Source organism: Lycium barbarum, chromosome 9 (genome assembly GCF_019175385.1).
Source record: "Lycium barbarum isolate Lr01 chromosome 9, ASM1917538v2, whole genome shotgun sequence".
NCBI lineage: Eukaryota > Viridiplantae > Streptophyta > Magnoliopsida > Solanales > Solanaceae > Lycium > Lycium barbarum.
The window spans coordinates 50,499,855-50,509,830 of NC_083345.1; the positions used below are offsets into that span (position 1 = coordinate 50,499,855).

General features: G+C 39.6%; 1 long non-coding RNA gene across 4 annotated transcripts; it reads right to left on the reverse strand.

The window, feature by feature from the left end:
- Positions 1 to 5,504: 5,504 nt before the first annotated feature.
- LOC132610415 (uncharacterized) lies at positions 5,505 to 8,545 on the reverse strand. 4 transcript variants are annotated; one of them, XR_009571149.1, is made up of 4 exons: positions 8,164 to 8,473; positions 7,162 to 7,251; positions 5,842 to 5,891; positions 5,505 to 5,752 (listed from the first exon to the last, which is right to left on the reverse strand). It is a non-coding gene; the product is annotated as an uncharacterized LOC132610415 (long non-coding RNA). The 4 variants fall into 4 exon arrangements; XR_009571150.1 differs by having other exon boundaries at positions 5,842 to 5,894; XR_009571148.1 differs by having other exon boundaries at positions 5,842 to 7,251; positions 8,056 to 8,545.
- Positions 8,546 to 9,976: the final 1,431 nt, after the last annotated feature.

The window sequence follows — 9,976 nt, forward strand, 5'->3', positions numbered from 1 at the left end:
CCATTTCTAGCTCATGCAAATCAATCATGGTACGACGATCACAAATCAATATCACACAATTCCTATATACTCGGCTAGCTATTACCGATTCACCCACGGGTGTGGACACCTCGAAAGGTTTGATAGACTCCGGCTCAATTATGAATCGACCCGTAATATATGGAGTAACATATGATAATGTGGAGCCCGGATCAATCAAAGCATATACACTTTGTGAGAATACCGATAATATACTTGTGACCACATCAGGAGAAGACTCAAGATCTTGGCGTCCAGCCAAAGCATAAATACGGTGCTGAGGACCGCTAGTACTGGGAGCTCTGCCTCTACCTCTACCATGGCCGACTGGCGCATGTGAACCTGGCCCCATAGGGCGTACAGATGCCGAAGATCCGGCTACCGACCCTGATGGCTGGGTCATACCTCTACCCTGTACTGAGGGGCAATCACGCATAATATGGCCTGGCCGACCACATGAATAGCAAGCGTCTGAACCTGATCGGCACTGACCCCAATGTAACTTTCCACACTGAGAACATCGTGGTACGGGTGGCCTTGGCTGGTCTGAATCACCTCTAAACTGAGACCATAAATAACCCTGACTCGGCTCGGAACGAGTAGATCTGTCAAATCTCTGCCCCGTGAACTGTGGAGGTGTACTGGTCATAGAATAGCCTGAATGGCTGGGAAACGGCTGTCTGTGCCCGCCCCTGGACTCGCTCCTCGAACCCAAAGGTCTGGCCCTCTTGTTATGGCCCCTATCTTGCTCACCCTCACTTCTCCGCTGCTGTAGGCTTTCCTCGAAGTTCTGAGCCTGTGCCTACATGCGTGCAATATCCATACCGTCCTGAAGGGACGCAGTCAGAAAAACTGAAGCTGCGCGAACGCGCAGAAGGAATTTAATGTCGGTTCCAGCCGAACTGAAACAATTATAAAAAGGGGGAGACCCCCTCATTTTCAGCCAAAACACACAAAAAACACCCCAAATATTCCAGAAAATTCCCCAACTTTCCACCACCAAATTTTGTCCCAAACCAAGTATAATTTTCCAATTCCAGTACGGATAGCGTATAGTTTTAGCTACCATGGACGAAGCATACCTAGCCAAGGAATTGAAACGGAGACTATACTCTTGGGCGCTCATACTGCCTTGCCTCAAATTTAAAAATTTATCTGCCCTAGCTCGCCGAACTTCTGGAGGCATATAATGACGGAGAAAAGCATCAACAAACTCTTGCCATACAGGTGGAGGTGCATTGGCTCCCCGCGAAGCCATCCAAACCGTATACCACTGGATTGAGACATCCCTCAATCTATATGACGCTAGCTCCACCGATTCGGTGTCTGAAGCATGTATCAACCAGAGCGTCCTCAACATACCGTCAATAAAGTCCTGGGGATTGTCACGACCCAAACCCGTAGGCCGTGACTAGTGCCCGAACTGGGCACCCGAACACACTCATCAGATCCGAATCACATACGGATAGCGTATACGGGCTCAAATATCACACGCTGCCTCAAATTATATCAAACTGTCTCTAACACATTTCAAACACAACCATAAATGTACATATATATCAGAAGCCGACAAGGCTATCAAATGGCACAACGGCCCAAAACATATACAAACGTACGCCGACAAGGATGCCATGGGGAGTGGGATCATACGAACACACCTGTACAGAAGTAGGCACAAAACCCACATATACGTCTACAGACCTCTAAACAAACCAACCGAATCATATGGCAGGACAGGGCCCCGCCGTACCCCGGAACAAATATATACATATGCAACGAACGAAGATATATACCAAAATGTAGGCTCCGGAATAAGAGGAGCACTCCAAGCAGCAAAAGAGGGTGTCCTAAACTGGTGGATCACCAAACTATGCGTCTGTACCTGCGGGCATGAAACGCAGCCCCCCCGAAGAAAGGGGGTCAGTACAAAATATGTACTGAGTATGCAAAGCATAAGATGCAGAAATCCAACCATAACTGAAGCATAAGGTACAAAAGGGAATACCGAATCAGTATATCAAAACCGGTACGGAAATCATATGTATAAGTAATGCAAATCAAAATCATGCATAAGGCTCAGAAACGTGGTCACCACTCCGACGCTGGTGCCACAACACAGCATAACTCCAGAAGGTTTCAAATCTCCATATCCTCGTCACACATCATAACACAACATAACGCCATACACATCATAACACCAAATATAAGTGGAACCCGGCCCTCTAGCAAGTGGCTCGGTGAACCATAAACACAGCATAACACTATAACAAAGTGCGTACGACAACAAAACCGGCCAGGGACTCGGCGAAAGATATAATAGAATGCACGAGCAGAGTCGTGAGTAACCATATGTACAAAATCATTATCATGGACTCAAATTGTTAGGTCCCGTATTCTTTACATTGGGACAATCCGGATTAACTATGATAAGTTAGGGCCAAGACCATTACGGGACTTGAAGTCGAGACTTTTGACCTTCGATTTTATTTTGAGGCATAAGTTGTTCATGATATTGTTGGCATGGAACACTTAGGAAAAGTTGGGACCAAAAATCATATATTTGGAAGTTGAAAATCATGCAAGTAGTCCCACACTTTGTGGCCAATTTTAATTGGTCCAACTCATGTGTGGGCCATGGACACATGGAGAATTTATATGGAGGCTTAAAAGATGACTTCTAAGTCATCTCTTATCATTTCAACACTTAGAAAAAAATAAGAAGTTGAAGACAACTCCAACACCATTCGGCCAAGAACAAGAAAAACCAAATCCAATTTGAGCCATTCCAAAAATATTTCCTTGGTGTAAATCCACTAATTGGAGGTCCCTAAGTAGCGTGGAAGTGTTGTTGGAGCGATCAAGCCATCCGTTTAGTAGATCGCAAACCCTAGGAAAAGTGTGGAGTTGAAGAAGAAAGGTAAGATTTGATCTTGTTTTATGTGTTATAAATGTTGTATGCATGTTGTAGTATGCTAAAATGGATGAAAATCATGAGATAGGGTATGTTGGAAGTGGGTCGTGTGCTTGGTGTGTTTGCCGTGTGAGGTGTGTGTATGTTGTGTGGTGTGGAGGTGATGAATTGATCTTATGTAGCATGTTTGATTGTTGTAGTGTGTAGGATGGCTAAGAACCACTAATATATGCATGTGTGGTGATAGCCGAATGTGGGTCATACTATATGCCAAAGAACGCGTTAATGTCGCTTAATGTTTTAGTGGTTGTTGTGATGACTTTTATGTTGGAAATAAGAGTTTAATGTCGCAAGTTGATATGGTAAGTGTTGCGGACTGATTTGGAGAATTATGTGCAATTAATGCAACTTTTATTTTTATGAGAATGATGTCGTTATAGTGTGGATTGTTGATACAAATCATGATTTGAAAATGAGGAGTGTGTTGTAGTGGAGTTTTCGGGTTTGGGGGCTGTTTTTGGGTAAATTGGAGAAATTGTTGGACTGTTGGAAATATTGTGTAACTTGTTTGAAATGTCCTTGAATATTGTTGGTATGGGTTCGGGTTGGAAATTGAATGTATGAGCAGTGATGTGGATTGAATGTAAGCCGTCAAATAGAATATTATGAATGTTGTTGAATGATGAAAAAGAGAGTTATTATAGTTATATTGCCTTTCGGATTGGTCATTGGGGTTGTTAGGTTGGTTATTGTTGTTGTGATTGTTGATTTGGTCGAGTTAAATTCTCAGGGTTGGCCTTTTTACAGGGGAATTGCTGCCCAAATTTCTGTAGACTTGAGTTTTAGTTTGGAGTAAATCGCCTAAGTGCCTATGTCTAATGTTTGATATTCGTTAGCGTATTTGTAGACCTTGGGGAGCCCAAGGCGTAGGTTGGGATTAGATTGAGTTGGGATAGCTTGGAGTGCGTACGAGGTATGTAAAGCTCAAACCTTCCTTCTTTTGGCATGCCTTAGTTATACAAAGGTTATATCACGAGCCTCGAGGAAATTCTAAATTCGCAATCCGAGTACGTTATGACTCTTATATATTTTTTGGCACTCGTATGTTTGATGTGATGAAATATGAATCCTTATGTCTTCGAAATAGCTGATTTCCAAATGTTTCACAAAAGGTTTTGTTTTAAAGAATTCCATAATTATGGACAACGCCGTATCTTTCACATAAAGGCTCGGATTGCTTCGATATCTTCGTAGGAGTTTGTATGACGTATGATGAGTATGTTCTCCATAGGCGGGCCCGGCTCGGGTCGATACCCGTCCGTGGGTCCCGCGACTTTTCTTTATGTAATTCGGAAGACTTTTGAAAGAATTTGGTATGACTATTATTTCGATTTTCAAGTATGGTCATTTTACTTATATTTGAGTCCATGATAATGATTTTATGCATATGGTTACTCACGACTCTGCTCGTGCGTTCTGTTATATCTTTCGCCGGATCCCGGGCCGGTTCTGTTATCGTGCGCACTTTGATATATTCCGGTGTTATGCTGTGTTGATGGTTCACCGAGCCACTCGCTAGAGGGCCGGGTTCCACTTATATTTGGCGTTATGCTGTGTATGGCGTTTTGCTGTGTTATGATGTGTGACGGGGATACGGAGATTTGAACCTTCTGGTGTTATGCTGTGTTATGGCTCCATCGACGGGCGGGCGACCATATTCTCTGTGCCCTATGCATGACTTATATTTTGAGAGTAAACATTTTGATATTTTGGGTTTGCACTTATGTTCTGTACTTCTATTTCGTTTATGCCTCAGATTTGTTTTCTGTATCTTCTGCTTTGCATATTCAGTACATATTTCGTACTGACCCCCTTTCTTCGGGGGGCTGCATTTCATGCCCGCAAGTGCAGACGCACAGTTTGGTGATCCAGCCGTTTAGGATACCTTCTTCTACTGTTTGGAGTGCTCCTCTTATTCAGGAGCCTACATTTTGGTATATATCTTCGTTTGTTGCATATGTATGTATTTGTTCAGGGGTACGGCGGGACCCTGTCCCGCCATATGATTCGGTGTGTCTGTTTAGAGGTCTGTAGACGTATATGTGGGTTTTGTGCCTACTTCCACTACAAGAAAAACGGCCTTTAAGGAAGGGAAATTTGGTCCCTAAAAGTCTAAATCTGGTCCCAAAAGAGCAATTACGACGAGAAAAAGCTGGTCGCCACCCGTCGTAATAGCCTCCGCCGCTAAAGGCCAACAACGACGAGTTAAAAAATCTGGTCGCTAAATGTCAATAAAGACGAAAGAAAATCTGGTCGTTACATACTTTTAGAGACTACACATCTCGTCCCTAATGGACTATTAATATCATGAAAAATATATATTTTCTGGTCGTTAAAACTTTTAGCGACCACCCTTCAATTGGTCCTAGATTATCTTTTAGAGACGAGTTGTACTGGTCCCTCTTAGAAATAATTGTACTAATTTTAGCAACCGCTTTTCTGATATATTATTGACCACGAGCGGTCCTAAAGCTCAATGTCACAAAAAAAGTTAGTTTGATCAACAAATATCAAATTGCTACTGAAAAATCTAGATATAAAAAAGTTTTATATGGACAGAAAGACGAGTTATTAATTACAATAAAATGGTTAACATCCCATGATGTTAGTTTCAATATGTGCTCAACACCTAAACAAAAGAACTAAGCTAACATCCCGAGCTAGACTATGATATCATGTTTTGCAATACATTCCTAGAAAATTAATAATGAGCTTGTGCATTTTCTAAACTTCATCTTGACTTGTAACTTCAATCTTCAAAATCTGTAAGTACAAAATTTTGAAAAGACGATGAATAATTATTAGTAAAGTAATATATGTAAGTTTTACATAGCAACGGTTAAACCACTTACCCCAAAAGAAGTCTAAATTCATGAGGTGTTATCCAACAACATCAACAATGCTGCTGGAAAATTAAGAAAATTGATTAGAAAAGCTTTGCGACGCATTAACCAAGATCCAAAAATATATTTTAAAGAACCACAACTTACAGAATAACCGTGATAACTGACAAGAATAATAGAAGTGTTTGAATTTAAGGCGTCGTTTCCCATTTAAAGAGAAACACGCAACTGGACTTCTCTCAATTTCTATAGATTACACTGGCGAAGTTAGAAAAATAAGAGCTCGCTGCTATTCTTCATGTAATATATGTTCCTAACTAAAAGATTTCCATTCTCATACTGTAGATGGTAATTCTTTTAACCTTCCACCAAACCAAGTGAGACTATGAACTCTTTCTGGTACCAAACAAGGAATCACAAAAATTAAACTGGAAACAAATAAAAGTAACAAGAGTTAACAACAATAAGACTTTTTCCATCTGGTCGAAAATTGCTCTTTTATCGATCTTGAATAAGGCTTTTTCCATCATCAAAACAACAATTGCACTTTCTTTAACGGTAAGTCCTTTGAGATAGAGCTTTAAAGCATATAAAACAAAGCAGTACTGAGAAATTTAGTCATTTCTCATAAAAATGATATAAGAAACAAGTTCAACCTTAGCTGCTCACTGTTTGGATGAATATAAATGAAGTAAATTATAAATATAGCAGCTACTAGCTTCCAGCAAACGTTAAATTCAGCCATGGAAGCAAATGCTCACAAAATGGCGCTCCAACCTTTAAGTTGCATAAAGTTCAATTTCCATAAGAAGGAAGATCAAAATTTCAACCAACATGTTTAACATGAGCTAGAGTATTTAAAGCAAAGTTCTAAGAAATATAATATTTTCCAACTATCTATCCTCCTCAAACCCCACTATGTGGGGTTTCACTGGATATGTTGTTGTTGTATAGTTGAAAATGTAGCTTCAGATTAATGGACGAGATCTCAATAATAAAATCAGAGTACAGATGAATTTTTAAGTTGCTCAATCAGATACAGAAACATAAAACAAGATTAAGACCCCAAACTGGTCAAACCATTGAATATGGCTCTTAAGAATCCCATCTTTAGGCTAGACTTCTAAATGTGGCCCCAAAGTATAAATCTGACCTAAAGAAACAAACAGACATTGACAACTAAGTATCATTTCATTCGAATTTGTCGTTTGTTTATACTTCCTCAAACATTGAGTAATCTATAAGATGTATTAAATAACAAGGATCTATAAGATGTAATGAGTAAAAATGATAACAAAAATATAAAAAATGCACTACATAACGACGTACCTGGCAATCATACTTAAAGCCCCTAGGTGTGCACAAGTATTGTCGGGGCCTATGCATAAGCGGCAAAGTTAGCTCCCTCTCCAATAATCACTACAAGAAATTGGAAGATTAGATATGCATATCTTGTGAGCTTTTCATAGATCTTAAGTATGGGATCAGCTTTTGATCAAGTTAAAACTGTCATTTTTTCCAGATAAGTTCATATATCAGACTCTTAAGATAACTTATCCAAGAGCTTTTTCATGATATTCTCTGTTTGTTTTCTTTTTCTAAGGCATGTTCAAAGTCTTTGTGTTCCATAATCGATGCAGGTTTTTTCTTGACTTTGTTCAAAGGTAGGGAAGGACTTTAACAGTGCACTCCTTTCTTATATTCTCAAGTATACTAAAGAAAAAAAGATTCACGAGTCACATCAAACAGTCGGTGGAAACTCTTGCACCATGTTTTCTTTTTCAACACAAGAAGACTAAAGTCAATCAAAGACATATCATTGTAAAATAACACAATTCACACAAAATATGAACGAAAGCAAAGTTAGAACTTTTAAATAGCTTTGAACAAACAATGATCCATTAGTCATAACCATTCTAAACCACTGATAAAAATAAAAAAAAGGGTAACAAATATTCTATATTGTAATCCCTCCGAAAAACACTAACTAATACCCTAAAGATAAATTTCAAGTTTATAATCAAATATGGCATGCTAGCACAAACAAAAAGTACATTGACCCAATAATCTAAACCATATAAATGGCATCTGAAAAATGTAATTCCACCTCAAATAAGCGCTAAAATCAAATACCCTAATGTAATATATGACAAGTAACAAAATGGTGGCATATGACTCTCTATTATTCTGTAGATACAGGAAGGGGGTGGGTTGGGTCCTAACCATGGTGAAATGGTGGAGAGCGTAGAGGTGGAATCAGGGCGGGGTTGAAGATTTCTTCTTTAGTGACTGACAGATATACTCCTTTTTGAAAAGGATAAGTTGACTCACCACATCTTGATGCTTTGGCAAGAGATTCTAATTTTGAAATTGGGCACAGAGAAAAAGAACAAACTCAATCCTAGCAACGGACGAACTACATATATCAAAGATACCACACTTCTCTGCTGCACAAGAACTCATAGACGAGAGACCTAAGGCTGATATTAGGTCTCTCCTCCGACAATGGAGAATTCGTGCGACGAATTCTGTGTTATCGATAGCTTACCGTATCACTTAGGTTTTGATAAAAGAAGATTTGGGGATTTCATGACTTTGAGAGAGTAAAGTTATCGCTTAAGGAGTTTTTTTTTTTTTTGGCTAAGTACCTTAAATATAGAGGCCTTTTGTTTCTGATTTTTCATTTATTTTTAAGAGGTAAATAAATGTGTCCTCTGTCCCGCTCAATTTAGAGCATCAGGGACCAAATATTTATTATTTTGGCGACCAGATTTTTTCTCTTCCTTAACTTAAAAACTAAATTGACAATCAGGCAACTGGAAGAAAATCTCGTCCCTATAAATATACCTTCAGGGACTAGATTTTTAACCCGTCACTAAAGGCTGGTCGTAAATGATCCTTTTTCTTGTAGTGTTCTGTACGGGTGTGTTTGTATGATCCCACTTGCCATGACAGCCTTGTCGGCGTGCGTTTGTATATGTTTTGGGCCGTTGCGCCATTTGATAGCCTTTTCGGCTTCTGATATATATGTACATATATGGTTGTGTTTGAATTGTTTCTGAGATAGTTTGATATAATTTGAGGCAGCATGTGATATTTGTGCCCGTATACGCTATCTGTATGTGATTCGAATTTGATGAGTGTGTTCGGGTGCCCAGTTCGGGCACTAGTCACGGCCTACGGGGTTGGGTCGTGACACAAATATAAGTAAAATAACCATACTTGAGAATCAAAATAATAGTCATATCAAATTCTTTCAAAAGTCATCCGAATTTACATAAAGGAAAGTCGCGGGACCCATGGATGGGTATCAACCCGAGCCGGGCCCGCCTATAGAGAACATACTCATTATACGCCATACAAACTCCTACGAAAATATCGAAGCAATCCGAGCCTTTATGTGAAAGATACGGCGTCCCTAATTACGGAATTCTTTAAAACAAAACTTTCGTGCAATATTTGGAAATCAATTATTTCGAAGACATAAGGGTTCATATTTCATCACATCAAACATACGAGTGCCAAGAAATATATATAAGAGTCATAACGTGCTCGGATTGCGGATTTAGAATTTCCTCGAGTCTCGTGATATAACCTATTTATAACTAAGGCATGCCAAAAGAAGGAAGGTTTGAGCTTTACATACCTCGTACGCACTCCAAGCTAGCCCAACTCAAGCTAATCCCAACCTACGCCTCGGGCTCCCCAAGGTCTACAAATACGTCAACGAATATCAAACATTAGACATAGGCACTTAGGCGATTTATTCCAAACTAACACTCAATTCTACAGAAATTTGGGCAGCATTTCCCCTGTAAAAAGGCCAACCCCGAGAATTTAACTCGGCCAAATCAACAATCACAACAACAATAACCAATCTAACAACCCCAATGACCAATCCGAAAGGCAATATAATATTAATAACTCTCTTTTTCATCATTCAACAACATTCATAATATTCAATTCGACGGCTTACATTCAAGCCACATCACCGCTCATACATTCAATTTCCAACCCGAACCCATACCAACAATATTCAAGGACATTTTAAACAATTTACACAATATTTCCAACAATCCAACAATCGCTCCAATTTTCCCGAAAACAGTCCCAAACCCGAGAACCTCGCTATACACACTTCCGA